The sequence below is a fragment of the Heteronotia binoei genome, chromosome 4 (genome assembly GCF_032191835.1).
Source record: "Heteronotia binoei isolate CCM8104 ecotype False Entrance Well chromosome 4, APGP_CSIRO_Hbin_v1, whole genome shotgun sequence".
Classification (NCBI taxonomy): Eukaryota; Metazoa; Chordata; class Lepidosauria; order Squamata; family Gekkonidae; genus Heteronotia; species Heteronotia binoei.
The window spans coordinates 135,509,575-135,525,039 of NC_083226.1; positions in this window are offsets into that span (position 1 = coordinate 135,509,575).

The following is a 15,465-nucleotide window of genomic DNA, read 5'->3' on the forward strand; positions in this document are numbered from 1 at the left end:
AAGTAAGGTGCAGTTCCACAGAACAGGGTTGGTATCCCATTTAACAAAACAGACAGACAAACAAAAAAAAACCCCTTGTTTTGTCCAGAAACATCTGGTATTTTTTTATCTAGAGACAGAGATCTAGAGAACTTTGCTATTTCCAGGACTCCATGCCTCTAAGGCATTCACTGCCCTGTTAAGTCCCATCAGGGTATGGATTGTGACCAAATCATTTTGCCTGTCCAGCTCAGTGAGCAGCCAAATAGTTTAATCAGTACTTACTTTCAAAAAAGAAAGTTGTCCCTCAAGCCTCCCTGGATGCCTGCCCAGTAATCCCTTGCATGTGAGGATAAACTATGTCTCTGGAGCTATTTTGTGGCCAAAAAAATAAACTTGGCACATGCTCAGAGGCACTTGATTTTATTATTGCTTCACATCAACACCAGTTCTGGAGCTGAGCCCTGGCACAACTTGAATCCTGCATTCAGCTTCACAGTTCTTAAAGTGGGAAGGTACTGTCCAGCCATTTGCTTATGTCTTGACTAGGACAGGTGACTGAAGATGCATTTATTCCCACCTCCATTCAATGCAAAGTGACTGTTGGTTAACAATATACTATTGAATATCAATATAGCATCACCACAGGTCTGTACTTTTCACTCTGTTAATTTTGCTAGGAAATCTGCAAGCTCATTAGAAGCATTACCCAGTTGAGAATGATTCTACTGCCTTCTTATCCCTTCCTCTTCCCCAGCAAAGCACAAATGAATAAATAGCCAAATCACACTCTGACTGGGAAATCCTCAACAGAGATTCTCAATTCTGCACTGTAAAGGCAGCTTACCCTATCATTAGAACACTAGGGAACAAGGTTTATACTCTTGAGCTAGCAGCATCACAGGCTGAGAGCCTATTTCTAATGTTATTAAGCAACTACATCCCAAGCGTGGCCATTTTAATATTATTTTGCTAAACTGCTAAGTAAACAACATGGAGTTAGACATATTAACATCCCTCAAACATAATTTAACTTCATGCTTCCTAATTCACCCTTCGAATGAATTAGAATAATCTAATTAATACTAAAGGGCTGCCCTCTCAGTGCCAGAAACTTCTTAGAATAATAGAGCTCCACATGCCTCACAACACCTGCCTTTCTCAGCCATCTGTTTCTGTGGGTTCCTCTAGGTTGCCCTGTACTATGCCTGCCACTGAACCTACTGTACACAGTAGTAAACTTGGGTTTGTTGCTTCATCATATGCGAATTGGGAGGGATGGTGGCTCAGTGGTAGAGCATCTGCTTGGTAAGCAGAAGGTCCCAGGTTCAGTCCTTGGCATCTACAACAAAAAAGGGTCCAGGAAAATAGGCATGAAAAACCTCAGCTTGAGACCCTGGAGAGCTGCTGCCAGTCTGAGTAGACAATACTGACTTTGATGGACTGAGGGTCTAATTCAGTATAAGGCAGCTTCATATCTTCATATGAATAGGAGAAAAAGAAGAAAAGACTGGATTTATATCCCACCCTTAACTACCCAAAGGAGTCTCAGAGCGGCTTACAATCTCCCTTCTCTTCCCCTCCCCACACCCTGTGAGGTAGGTGGAACTAAGAGAGCTCTAACAGAAATTGCTCTTGAGGGAAACAGCTCTGTGAGAACTTGTGACTGACTCAAGGTCACATCAGCAGATGTATGTGGAGAAGAACCGGGTTTTTTATCTAGAGACAGAACTTCAGATCTAGAGAACTTCGGTTCTCTCAGATAAGAGTCTGCACACTTTACTACATCAAATGACCTTTTTTTCTCTCCAAAGTTACATTTCTATCCATTCATTTATCATTTATTTGCAGTCTTCTTAACTTGCCTTTTTCTAGTGACTTACAAACTCAAGGCAGGTTACGTTTACAAACTTACCTAACAAGATCTTTCCAGCAAATACATGGGCTGCAAACAATGTCATAAATCAGATGGTCTCTAGAACCTTACAGCTGACCAATCTGATATTAATTTACCACAAAAATTCAGTCATCAGGGAAAGCTCTCCTGAGACACTCAGCCTCGCAAAGTTTACAAAAGTTTCAGCAAAGTGAGTGCCTTCCTGACATGCTGACAAAGGCCATTACACTGAGCAGGCCAACTATCTCCAGAGCAAAATTTGGTTCTCACCATTTACTCAACTATATTATAGCAAAACATGTAGCCTAGTTTAGTAATTACACTACCAATTGCACTGTAATTGTTCATTCCTTTGCATGACACAGTTGCTCCTGTGGCAAATCAATCTGAAAATCAGGTCACTTGGCCAAGATTGTTGGGCTCCTCCCTGGCATGCTGACTTTCCAGTGTTTATGCCTCACTTCCTGAGGCTTGTCTCCACCCCCATTCTTCCTGGATTTCTGTGAGGCTCTGATGCCTATCAGAAGAGGTGAACATCTGGACAAGAGGGTGCTGTCAGTGGGTGAGAAGCTAAGGATGGTCTACTGAATGACAGGATGGCACCAATCCAATAATAATTTAAAATCCATATTAAAAATATCAGACCAATGCCCTTTTAAAAATACTGGCTTTCTATGTACATGGTTGTAGACCACATGTATAAAGCAAAATGCAAAGGCAGAAAAAAGAAACATCCAGATTTTAAATAGTTTTTTAAAAAACCATACAGTTGGATGCTTGGCAGCACCCAAAATTGCTACATAGGAATGTATGCACACAACAGACATACCATATGAGTACTGCTCATACCATCTCAAAAATATATTGTGAGTACTGGGTAGGGGTGTCAGGCCTGGCCCTGCAACCAACAGAAGAATGGGGGACAGGGATTTGCGGGGGTAGCCACCAGTAAGGGGTACATCACTTTTAGGGGGAATGAAAAAGCAACATCATGCCTCTTTCGGAATCTCTGGAAGCAACCTGCTTAAATTTAAAAATATTATAGAGGACTCTAAGGATACTCTGAAAGTTTGAGACAAGGTTTTGGCTTGGGTGGGGTTTTTTGTCATTTAAGAGTTCATAGTGTATTTTCTATACACCTGATCTATTCGTTTCACAATTTCACCACTCATTGGGTTGGATTCAACCAGCTTTCCACTGGTGAAGAAAGAGAGTAGGGAACCTCCTTCAACCATTTAAAATTGCCATGCTGGAAATAATGGAACTTGAATGGACAGAGACCACATGGCACAGTGGCTGTAGTAAAGACAGAAATTAGGCAAAATTGAGTGAAAGAGCTGGCTGGATCCAATCCATTATTTTATTTTTAAAAGCCTATTTTCTTGTGCTGCCAAGCTATGCTTCAAATATTCTCCTGTTACACTGAAATTTCCTGAGGTTTAGTTTTTGAAGAAAAAGTAGTCATTAGGTAAGGATTACCCTCAATTCCTACCTCCATCCTTTCATATATTTTTCTATACTTTTTCAAAGCCATAATTTCTCTGATATGTTATTGAGTTAGTCTCAGTTTTCTTTTACTTGAAAATACTCTTTACTACATCTCAGCCAATCAGATTTGACTTCAGTCAATATCAGTGAGAGTAAATGAGGCTTCCCCATTGTCCTTGCTCAAAATGTGAGGTTGGAAGGAATATTTTCCTGTTAACCTATCTGTGTAATCATTGGCAATTGCCCATCGCCACTGTATTTGCCATGGTCAAATTCAAGTCACATATGATTAAGTGGAAGTCTGGCTACTTGGTAACAAATATGAATGTATATATTTGATGCACAGTGTACGCCATTGACAGTCATTCCACAGTGAATCATTTGTGCATTTGAAGGAGTTTTTGAATTCACATTCCATACACATTCTGCCCCAGCTGGTCACCTACATATAACTGGATCATTGCCTGAGTAATATGCTTCTCATTCCTTCCCCATCACATAACACCATTGCATAACAATTTCTCAAAGGAGTGCCAAAAATTGTTGAAAGGGGGAAATTTTGCAGGGGGTGAAAAATAAATGTGAAATGTACCATCCATTGTTTTGGCTCAGCATCAGGGGTAGAATTCTAGCAGGAGCTCCTTTGCATATTAGAGCACACATCCCTGATGTAGCCAATCCTCTTACAAGAGCCTTGTAAACTCCTGGAGGATTGACTACATCAGGGGTGTGTGGCCTAATATGCAAAGGAACTCCTGCTAGAATTCCACCTCTGCTCAGCACTACCTCTGAAGCCAGTTCTAGTATTCATCCCAGCATATAAACTATTACACAACCACTGAATCTTTCTCATCACCATAGTATGTAAATAAGTGCTCAGAAGTCTAAGGCCCTTTTTATTAGTGATGCTTTTTTATTTTCCATTTGAATCATTAGGATTACTTGTCCGTATCTTGTCCTTCCTCTGAGGTTGACAGACTGGAGTCCAGAGATTTCTGTTATAGCATTAAAGCTACCAATTAAACAGGGGGTGTGCCAGGTACAGCTTGTCTACCTGGTCCTTCCCCAACCCTTTTGTCTGTCCCATTCTCCTACCTGCTGTAGCAAGCAAGGCTGTTGCATTACAGACAGGGAAGGGAGCAGATAAAAGTACCAAGGAAGGGACAAGCAAAGACAACTGTGATTGCTGCAACTCCCATTTAATTGGTGGTTTCAGATCTCCAGGTTGAATCTCAGGCTTGCAACTAGTGCTTCCTCCCCCCCCACACACACACACACACAGACACACATCAGTCACAACAATCCTAACATGTAATTTGTGTGCTGTTTGAAAGTTCTTTGGGACCCTTTTTGGTTTCTGATATTTTAATACTTTAGACTTTTACTTTTAATGTTTAGTACTCTTTTTGCATATTTTTATATGTCATAGATAGATAGATAGATAGATAGATAGATAGATAGATAGATAGATAGATAGATAGATAGATAGATAGATAGATAGATAGATAATTTTATTTATATCCCGCCCTCCCCGCCGGAGCAGGAGCATGTCTTGGGCTCCTATGTTGAGAAAAAGGTGTTATAGAAATGTTTTAAATAAATACACACATTCTCACGGATGAGTTTCAACACAGAGATGTAACGAGGCCATTCAAAGAGTTTAGTGGCCGAGCACCGAATTTCTCACCTCCAGTCCAAAATGCTAGCCATTGCACCCTGTATCATGCAGTCTGTTTTATATATTTTTTTTATTATACTTATATCCCACCCTTCCCTGCAAGCAGACTCAGGGCAACTCACAACAAAGTCAGCAGTAAAACATTTCAAACAATTAAAACCCCACAATTTAACCACATGATGGCAGACCAAATTCATAAAGTTCCCAGGAGCCATTGCATGTATGTTCCCAAACAGGTGTTTGGGAATTAGACGAAAAGCACCATTAATAAGATGGAATATGAAGGATGGGGTGAAGCAGGGGAGGCTGATGTACTTAGGTACTCGCTGCCTCAACCAAAGGTCTGGCAGAACAACTCTGTTTTGCAGGCCCTGCAGAACTGTAATAAGTCCTGCAGCAGGATCCTGATCTCACTTGGTAGAAAAAGCGCTGACTCTGGTTGAGGCTAAATGGATGTCTTTGGTGCTAGGGACCACCAGAAGATGTTGTTCAGAAGAGTGCAAGGCTCACTGGGGAACACATAGGGAGAGTCGGCCCTGTAGATATGATGGTCCCAGACCACATTAATATCCAACTGGCAACCAGTGCAGCTGGCAAGGCACTGCTGCATGGGTGTCCACAGAGATGACCTAGTTAGCAGGCACGCCACCACATTTTGAACCAGCTGAAGTTTCCAGAACAAAGTCAAAGGCAGCCCTACATACCGTGAGTTGCAGTAGTCCAACCTGAAGGTGACCATGTCTTCTTCCATTTTTTTGATCCTACATCGATCACTTTCACAAATGATGCATCCCAAAGCAAAGGCACCCTTAATTCTGCTTGTGAAAATACCCTAAGCCAGTGATTTTCAAACTTTTTTAAACAGGACCCACTTGGAAACTCATTCCCCTTCTGGGACTAGATGCCCCACATAGTCAACAGGTACGGGTTATATCCATTAGCTCCCACAGTGCCAGTGGCTGAGAGTCAGAGTGAATGGAGGTCCTGAGAATTAATGCAGCTGCAGGTCAAAGGAAAAAACTCAGCAGCTCCACTTTCTAGTCTCCTTTTCCCACTGCTGGGAGGGGGGGGAGCAGGGAAGATGCTCCTGGCCTAGCTCAGTATTGCAACCTACCTGTGAGCAGGGTTGTCAACATACAGATGGGGTCTGGAGTTCTTCTGAGATTAGAACTGATGTCCAGGCTACAGATATCAGTTCCACTGGGGAAAATGGCAGCTTCGGAGGACATCACTGCTGAGCTCCCTCCCTTCCCCAAACTCCACCCCAGGCATCACTCCCAAATCTGCAGGAATTTCCCAGGCTGGAGTTGGCAGCCTTATGAAACTTACACAGGCAACTTTTGAGAACCTCAAGAACTTCACAAATCTCTTAAATCAAGAGCACAGTATTACTCAACATTCCAATATGAACATCTTCTTTTCTAATAGCAAAGTCAGTATGTTTTTGGATACTTAAATCCAGTGACTATAGTTGTGAACAGGCAAAACAGATTTTTCTACAAATCTAAAAAGGAAGCTAGGTTTACAGAAATATGAGGAATCTAAAATATACATTGGACAGCTTAAAAAATCCCAAAATTATAAAAGTGTCTGTAGCTTTAAAAAATGGATTCCTTCAGTGGCTGTTGCCAGTGGCATAGGGAGGGGGGGCGGATCGCCCCAGGTCTGGGGGATCTGGGGGGCCCCCGCATTGCCAAGGGGGGTCCCTCCCCTCCCCGGCAGGGCTCCGGAGCGTCGCGCAGACCTTCCGGCCACAGTCCCAGCTCGGGGCGGGGGAAGCGGCGTCTGACCCTCGCCTGCTCGAGGCTTCTCCTGCTGCTCCACGTGCCGCGGGCAGCAGCAGGAAGCAGAAGGCGGAGGCGGGCAGCAGGAGGAGGAGGAGGCAGCGGCGGCGGCGTTGCGCGCCCAGTGGCCGCATCCCCACGCTTGGCAGCAGCGCCCCGGAGCTCTCCGGCCCCCTCAACTCCCAGGCACCGACGACTCAGCCGCTCCTGGCCCCGGCCGCGGCGGTGCGCCAGAAAGAGGAACTTCGGGCGTGCGTGAGGCAGGCTGCCGGGGCGGAGGGATGTGGGGAGGGCCGCGCGCCGCTCGGCGTCTTAAGGCAGGGAAGCCCCTCCCCCTCCCCTCCGCCACACACATAGGGGGGCCCACATAAATCTTGCGCCCCAGGCCCCCGAAGCCCTAGCTACGCCCCTGGCTGTTGCTAAGCAATCACAGGATTCCAAGCCTGGCTCTATCAGTAAAAGGCAGATGAAGGGGGAGGGCCTATTTTGGCCTTTGAGGGAGATTTCATTGGAGTCAAGCCTAGCTAGAATTGCCAGCTCCAAGTTGGGAAATTCCTGGATATTTTGTGACGAAGTCTGAGGAGTGCAGGGTTTGAGACTGGGAGAGGCCTCAGCATGGTATAATGCCACAGAGTCCACCCTCCAAAGCAGCCAATTTCTCTAGAGGGACAGGTATCTGGGGTTAAATTGCAATTCTGGGCAATCTCCAGGTCCTACCTGGAGGCTGGCAACCATAGGCCTGGCAACAATCTCTGGGTAACTTGATAGACCAGATGTGCATGACTCAAGTAAGCCTGGTTGATTGCTATTGTCCAAGAGCAGCAACCCTATGAAAGTCAATGTCATATGGCAGTTAGAGCTGCAGATTAGATTCTGTGAGATTCAGGTTCAGATCCTCATTTTGCTGTGGAAGGCTGTCTGGGTGATTTTGAATCAGTCACATACTTTCAATCTGACGTACCTCATAGGGTTGTTGTGTAGATAAAACGGAGAAGAGAATAATGTAAACTGCTTTGGTTCACATTGTAGAGAAAGGTGAGGGACAAATGAAGTAAATAAAGAAAAAATATAGCTGAAGATGGGAGGTAGATAAAAGGTAGGTTGGTGAATGGCTGATGAAGAGTGAATGGAGTAGAAAGAGGATATGGGGAATAGGGATGGGCATGCACTGGGGAAATGGTGGCTTGTGTTGATTCGTGGTTTGTATGGTTGCCCATACCAGTTCACAGTTCATTTGTTTGATTCAGGAGATGAAAAACAAATCTGGAGTCTTCAGCAAGGTCTCCTCCACTCACCCACCAAGTCTGGCAAAGATTTGGGTTTGGAATGTTCAGGTTATATCCCCGGCCCCCCGCCCCCCCCCCCCCAAAAGCAGGTGCTCCCAGGAAAGCTCAGCTTCAGCTCTCATGACAACTAACTTTTCTCTCTTCATGCTGCAGAATGGGAGCTCTGTGATTGGCTCCTGGAGATGCCAATCAAGCTATGGACAACTGCTATAGGTGTTTCTAGGGCTCCCAGACGTCCACCGCAGTGTTGCCTAGGAATTGATTGAATCAGTGCCAGACTGTCTGGAAAAACAAGCCACAAAAAATGAACTGAATGAATCACCAAGGGCCAAACTGGTTTGAAATGAACCACGAATTGGCCTGATTAGTGCATGAATTGTGATTTGTGGGTTGGTTTGTGCCCATCCCTAATAGAGATTGCTAAGAGAAGAGAAATTGTCTAGGAAATTCCTAGAAATTTGGGGAAGGGAGCCGGAGGATGTTGGGGGTTGAAGAGGAACCTCAGAGGAATATGTCATAGACTCCACCCACCAAAGAATATATTTCCTTTAGAGGAGCTAGGATTGCCAACCTCAAGGTGGTGGCTGGAGATCACCCAGAAATACAACAGCTTTCCAGATGGTAGATATCAATTCCCCTGGAGAAAATAGCTGCTTTGAAGGGTGGACTGTATGGCATTATACCCTGCTGAGGCTGCTTTCCTCTCCAAACTTCACCCTCCAAGCTCCACCTCCAGATCTCCAGGAATTTCTCAGCCTTGATCTGGCAACACTATGGGGAAACTGACCTCTGTAGCTGGGAGATCTGTTGTGGTTCTAGGAGATCTTTGGTCTCCACCCAGGGATGCCTCCCACAAGTCATTGCAGGTTCCCACTTGTTCCTTTTGTGTACAGTAAGGAATACAATAAGGGTTCCACTGACTTGGAGAAAAATGTAATAGAATTTTGATGGGATATTTACCAGATGGCGGTGCTTACTGCCATGCCATGTCAAATGCCAGCTGCCATGTCAAATTCCATTTCCACACTTTAAACCTGTAGTAAAGAGACAGGACACTTTTTATCCAGGACAACCCTACAGTACAATTCATCTGTTTTAAGGAACAATAAACACACAGAAAGAAGTTAAACATTGTTATAAATTAAAAAGATTTCAAAATATTGACATATTCATTTCCATTCAAGGTAAAAGATGTATGCTTAGAAGCTTTATTCACCATTTAAAAGTGCATTTTTACATGACAGCAATTGCAAAAGTAGTGCCTGCTATAAGGGTACAATTAGTAGTAATGGGATTAAGTAGTTTTCAGGATTGTGGCCATTATCTTTGTGTTCTAAATACTGATCAGATATAGCAAGCCATAGCCTCTCTCTATCTCACACATTTTACTGGCAGGGCTTTGAAAGCCTTTATAATGTGATCAATAAAATTTATCCACACTGAATATTGACTTGATTTGTAAAACAGTATAACCTTCACAGACTGAAGAATCTGTTGAGTTTTGGAAAACGAGATGACTGACTTTGAATTTATATACCTGATCACTACAAAAGCTGTAAAGTGCTGATATTTTTTGATCTGCATGCCATTTAGTAATATGCAGACCTTCAGAACGTGCCCAGACATGCCCGCCCTTGAAAGAAAGGACTTGTAGAGAGCGAAATGTGTGTGTACACATTGGTCTAATTAAAGGACTCTATTCAAAGTTGTTTAGAAATGAAAACAGTGCAGGTTGCTCTTTATTATGAGACAGGCATTTGATCACTGAAGAGGTGATACTTATATACACACAGAAAGCAGTGGTTACATAAGAGCGTGTGAAAATCTGTGTTTAGACAACATCCCCATTATTACCTCCCATCACAGAAAGCATTGGATTTATTGTATGAACACAGAAACTGCTGTGTAGGGTTGGTCAGTGTAGAAGTAGCTGGTATAATGTGGCAGCTTCTAAGGCACATGCCCTGCAAATGGCCATGGCCAAGCTCTGAAATCCCCAGCCCCTACGGCTCCCTCTTGGCATTTGTGACTTCCTTGGCTATCAAGTGAGTGAACAGTGTCAGGAGCAGCAAAGAAACAACTAAAATTTGTACCCAGAGGACAACCACTTACCACTTACAAGTTTTCTTTCAGTGTACAAAAAGTGCCTTTTTCCCCCTTAGCACACTGAATATGTTAGGGTCGGGAAAAAAACATCCCATGATGAGTTTCCCCCCCCCCAGAAAGTGCTGTTCAGGGGAGTATTTTTAAATTCTTCTGACAGATACAGCCCTTCTGGATATAACTGCTGACCTCTCCTGATAATCTGAAGAACATTTACCTCACCACAGGAAAAGGTGTTCATGGGGCACATAAATAGCACAGGCTAACAACAAAATTTATACTTTTAAATATTATTATTAATGCAATTATTTTTTCATTCATTTGTAAATATGTTTTCAAACTCCAGGTGCTTGAATATTGTAAAAATATGGTAGTCATCTGCCATCATAAACAAATGTCATGGGGCATTTTTCTGCACAGGATATATCAGAATTTTGCTTGGAATAGAAATATATGACAAAATATAATTGGTGTATTTTTTTTTTTTTTAGTATGTCACCAGTTCTATTGATACAAAATAAGGACCTGTTCCTTGAAATAATGAAAACAAAACCACATTCAGCATGGCTGTAAGTCTGCAGAAGCCTAGCAGAGGGCCAGTCACGAGGATCCTAGAGCAGTGCAGGGACTGCCAAAAACAGGAAAAGAAACTGAAGCCCAAGGGTCTTACTCACTCTGCTGTCTCCTTCATGTCTCCCTCCCTTCAGGAAATGGGAGATCATCCTGTGACATCTCAAGGGCCTCTGGGTCACCCTCACATTTCCTGGTAGGAGCACTAGAAGGAGAAACCCCTGAACCTTTTTATTGTGCTCTTACTGGCATTGTTGCAGTTGAAGCTTTTCATTACATTACCTGGTAATCGCTCACAGATCAAACTGTTGTTGAAACAAGTAGAGGGATGTATTAAATAGCTGGCAACCCTGGACTAGAAAAATCTATACTCCAAACCTAGTTAGGCTTAGAGTTATGGCTGCCAGCTGGTCTGGAGAAAAGTGTCATGTCCCTTTAACAGAAGCTTAACATATGGAAATAATGCAGCTGAAATTTGTCATGGCATGAACATAAAGACATCACCTGATAGAGATCATCCTGTTAAGCCTCTATTAAATGGACAGGAAATTTTTTATCCAATCCTACTAGCAGTGCATAATTGTTAGTACAATTATGAGTAGACTTCCTTAAAATTGCTTTCTAGGGAAAATAAAATGATATTACAACTTTAATCCAGCGGTTGAGTCCACTGGTGAGCCAGTGTGGTGTATTGGTTAGAGTCCTGGACTGGAATCCGGAAAACTTAAGTTCAAATCTCCCCTCTGCCATGGAAGCTTGCGGGGTGACTTTGAACCAGTCACGCACTCTCTCAGCCTAACCTGTCTCACAGGGTTGCTGTGGAGAAAAGGAAAATGTTGCAAGCTGTTTTGGATTCCCATGGGTGGGAGGGAAGGCAGGGTGTAAATGATGTAAATGAAAAACTAATTACTTATATAATGGTATTGTTAGGAGGCTGAAAGAGATATTTTGACAGAAATTTTGCATGTAAAAAGTGTTACATTAGTGTATAGGGATCAGTCTACGGGACTCTTTGCCTGACAAGTATCCATTCATTGCATTTGCAGTAACACTGTAACCAGTTCATTCTTTGCTTAATAATAAAGCTAGACTGTTTCTAATCAAGTTAACAGAATTTAAACAGAATCAATCCCAGAATCTGTTTGGAATACAAGAATTTAGCCTTAGAATATATGAAGTAATCGACTGTTCACTGCCTTGGGGATCCTGAGTGGAAAGGTAGCAACAAAAATGATTTAAATAAATAATAGAGTACCTGTGAGTATGTACAGAATGCCTTCAGATTATCAGAGCCATCTTCTTTTATCTCTGGGATTCAAATATAAGTCTTCCAGCTATACAGAATATAACTTCTAAGCAAGTCTAGGGCTATGACATTTCTGTTTTCTGTTTAATGTAACAACCTGAAATAACTGTCTTATTAATGTTAAAAGATTGTATTAGTAATACAAAGAAAGTAAGAAACAAAATATTTGAATAGCTTTCTCCTTCCAATCTTGCTGCAACGCTACTGAAGAGCTGAAAAGTAAGGGTCTTTTAGAGGTTTGGGTGAAACAAGAGCGCCCCCTAATGCTTTCAGAATATTTAAAGAGAACGGGTGTCAAAAGAAAATCTTCACTCACAGTAAAGATACAGAGCTGCTTGTATTGCTTATTGAAATCTTTTGCAGTAAGCAAAAAGACATTGACCTGGATGGCCCAAGCTACTCCAGTCTCATCAGATCTCAGAAACTTATCAGGGTTAACCCTGGTTAGCACTTTGGATAGGAGACCAACAATGAAGTCCAGGGTTACTATGAGGAGACAGCCAATTGCAAACCACCTCTGTTCATTTGGGGGTCACCATAAGTTGGCTGCAACTTGACACATTTTACAAACACAGACACAAGCCAGAAGACCACAAGTGGTACTTCAAAGAAACAAATACAAAGCTGATATTCGTTGATTGATGCCACTAATGCGAACTCTGCTAATCCTGCAATGTGTATGTATTTTGTAGGCCACAGAACTGTCACCAAAATCAGCTCATGCATAATCCATGGTGAATTTACTAAATTTTGAAGTGGCCTCTGTTGTCATTTTTCTGCCTACTTTAAAGTACCCATGCTGCCCAGCAGTACAGCTGGGAAAGGATGTGCAGATGGGGGGCATTAGCAGATCTCCTGGCAGCCAAGCCAAGATCATCTCTGTAAATTCAGCCAATAAACTCTTAAAGGAGCTAGGCAGATGGAAGATCAATAGGATCCTTACCCTGACTCTAGAAAGCAACATAAGTAACATACAGTCAAGGCAAACTATTGTCTGCACTCCAAGCTGTAAAAGAAGAAATGTATCTCTTATTTTTGAATGTACCCAACATTAACCATCATCAACACTGGATGAAGAAACTGGAGCTGCAGTGCCCACGTTCTTTCTGGATAGGTTACTGGTTATACAAGAAATGAGCCCACATTTGTATCTGTGTCTCAGCCCTGATACTTAATACTCTTCCCACTTCCATTCCTCTCCTGTCTACAAACAGCTTGAATATTTCCAGACATCTCTAGCAAAACACGGTATCACCCAGATGTTCAAACCAGAAGGATGTGCCAGTTATTACTTGGTATTATGATCACTGAACAGTGAATATGGAACACTTAGGCTTTAAGTAGAGATTTTTACTACACCTAATAGATGCAATAAACACATAAAGGTACCAAGAATAGCAGGCACAATCAGTGAATAAGCAAATAAAGGCTCTGAATTTATATTTTGGTGGATTGCTCACTTTTATCCAAATTTATTCCTATCTAGACCAAGCCCTATGATGAAAGGCTGAGTGACTTAGGAATGTTCAGTCTGGAGGAGAGGAGGCTGAGGGGGCTCTCTGAGGCTGATTGCTCTCTTCAAGTATTTGAAGGGCTGTCACTTAGAGGATGGCAGGGAGCTGTTCCTGTTGGCAGCAGAGGATAGGATTTGCAATAATGGGTTTAAATTAAGGGCAGGAAGGTACTGACTCGATATTAGGAAAAGCTTCTTTATAGTAAAGGTTGTTCAACAGTGGAAGCAGCTACCTAGGGAGATGGTGATCTCCCCTTCACTGACAGACTTTAAGCAGCATCTGGAAGACACTTGTCAGGGATGCTCTAGGTTGATCTTGCATGGAGCAGGGGGTTGGATTAGATGGCCTGTATGGCCCCTTTCAACTCTGTGATTTTATGATCCTAGATAATCATGAGAACTTGTTCACACATGTGTACATTATTTGTTTTCTCATTTTTCAATACTCAATAAGTTGTGGCTGATTATTTGAATTAACTCCACTGAAAAGAATTACACTTGGGGTGACTTGACAGTTCTGTCTGTAGTAATCTGTAACAACTCTTTCAGACATGCAATCATCAGGTTGAGATTCCTGGAGATTTGTAGGTGGAGACTGGGGAAGATCGGGTCCTCAGTGGGGTACAATACCATAGAGTCCACCCCCCAAAGCATCCATTTTCCCAAGCAGAACTCATCTCTGTAGTCTGAAGATGAGCTGTAATTCCAGGTGATCCTCAGGTCTCATCTGGAGGCTGACATCCTAACTTTGCTGGTTGGTCGGGAAGAGGAGGAATGGTCAAGCGTGAAGCAGTTCAGTGCCATAGAATGCAAATGACCTTAGTCTGTCATTCTGGAGAAAGACAACAGGCATCTAGGTCCCATCCGACTAATAGTCTTGCCTAAGCAATTCAGCTGTAGAAGGCCAAAGTAAAGAAGGAACCCTTCCTGGGAACAGAAAGAGTCTGCCAGGGATGAACAAAGGGGAGTTGAAACTCCTGAACACAGAGAAGAAGCTATTCATCAGGAAAGTATTTTTCTCCATCTTCTAGCCCAGGGGTATCAAAAGTGTGGCCCGGGGGCCAAATCAGGCCCGTTGAGCAAGACTGCTTCCTTCTCCCTCTCTCTTGCTTCCTTCAGTTATTAGAGACTGTTAAATAAAATATTACAAGAGTGCTAATCTTTTAATCTTTCTGAAGGAGGGGGGAGAAACTTCCTCCAGAGGTCTCTTCAAAACACACAGAGACCTCAAAGCCGGTATGGCTCAGGGCCTTCGCAGCAAGCTTCTAGGGGCCAGATGGGAGCTGGCTGTGGGGGCGGCAGGGCGATCTTCGGGGGAGGACGCGAGGGAGCTGACTGTGGGGGTCAAGCTTCAGGGACAGGGTGAGCTTCAGGGGGCAGGAGGGAGCTGGCTGCACCAGCAGTAGGGCAGGGCAAACTTTGGGGGCAGGGCGAGCGGCAGCAGGGCGAGCTTCTAGGGGGCGGGTGGGAGCGTGGCAGGTGGGAGGGAGCTGGCAGTGGAGAAGCAAATTAGGCCTCTGTTTTGGGCACCGGGAGAGGCAGAGCCCAGTTCGCTGCCCTCTCACTGGTACCCTAGGCAACCGCCTAGTTTGCCTAGTGGCCAAGGTGGCCCTGCTCTTAACAAATGAGTTTGACATTCTGTTCTAGCCAGTCTTATGCTTGCATTCCATCTTAATTCCAAGATGTAGCTATAAACACAGGGTACTAAACTCAGTAGTAGGGGATGACACCTACATACTGAAACCAAGATACTGGATAACTTCTAATTGCTTCCAACTTCTAATTGCTTCAAGAGTTATGTCATCTATTTCTTTTTACCATCTTTAGGGCTATCTGACTGCAATTTATTCGCATTCCTTTT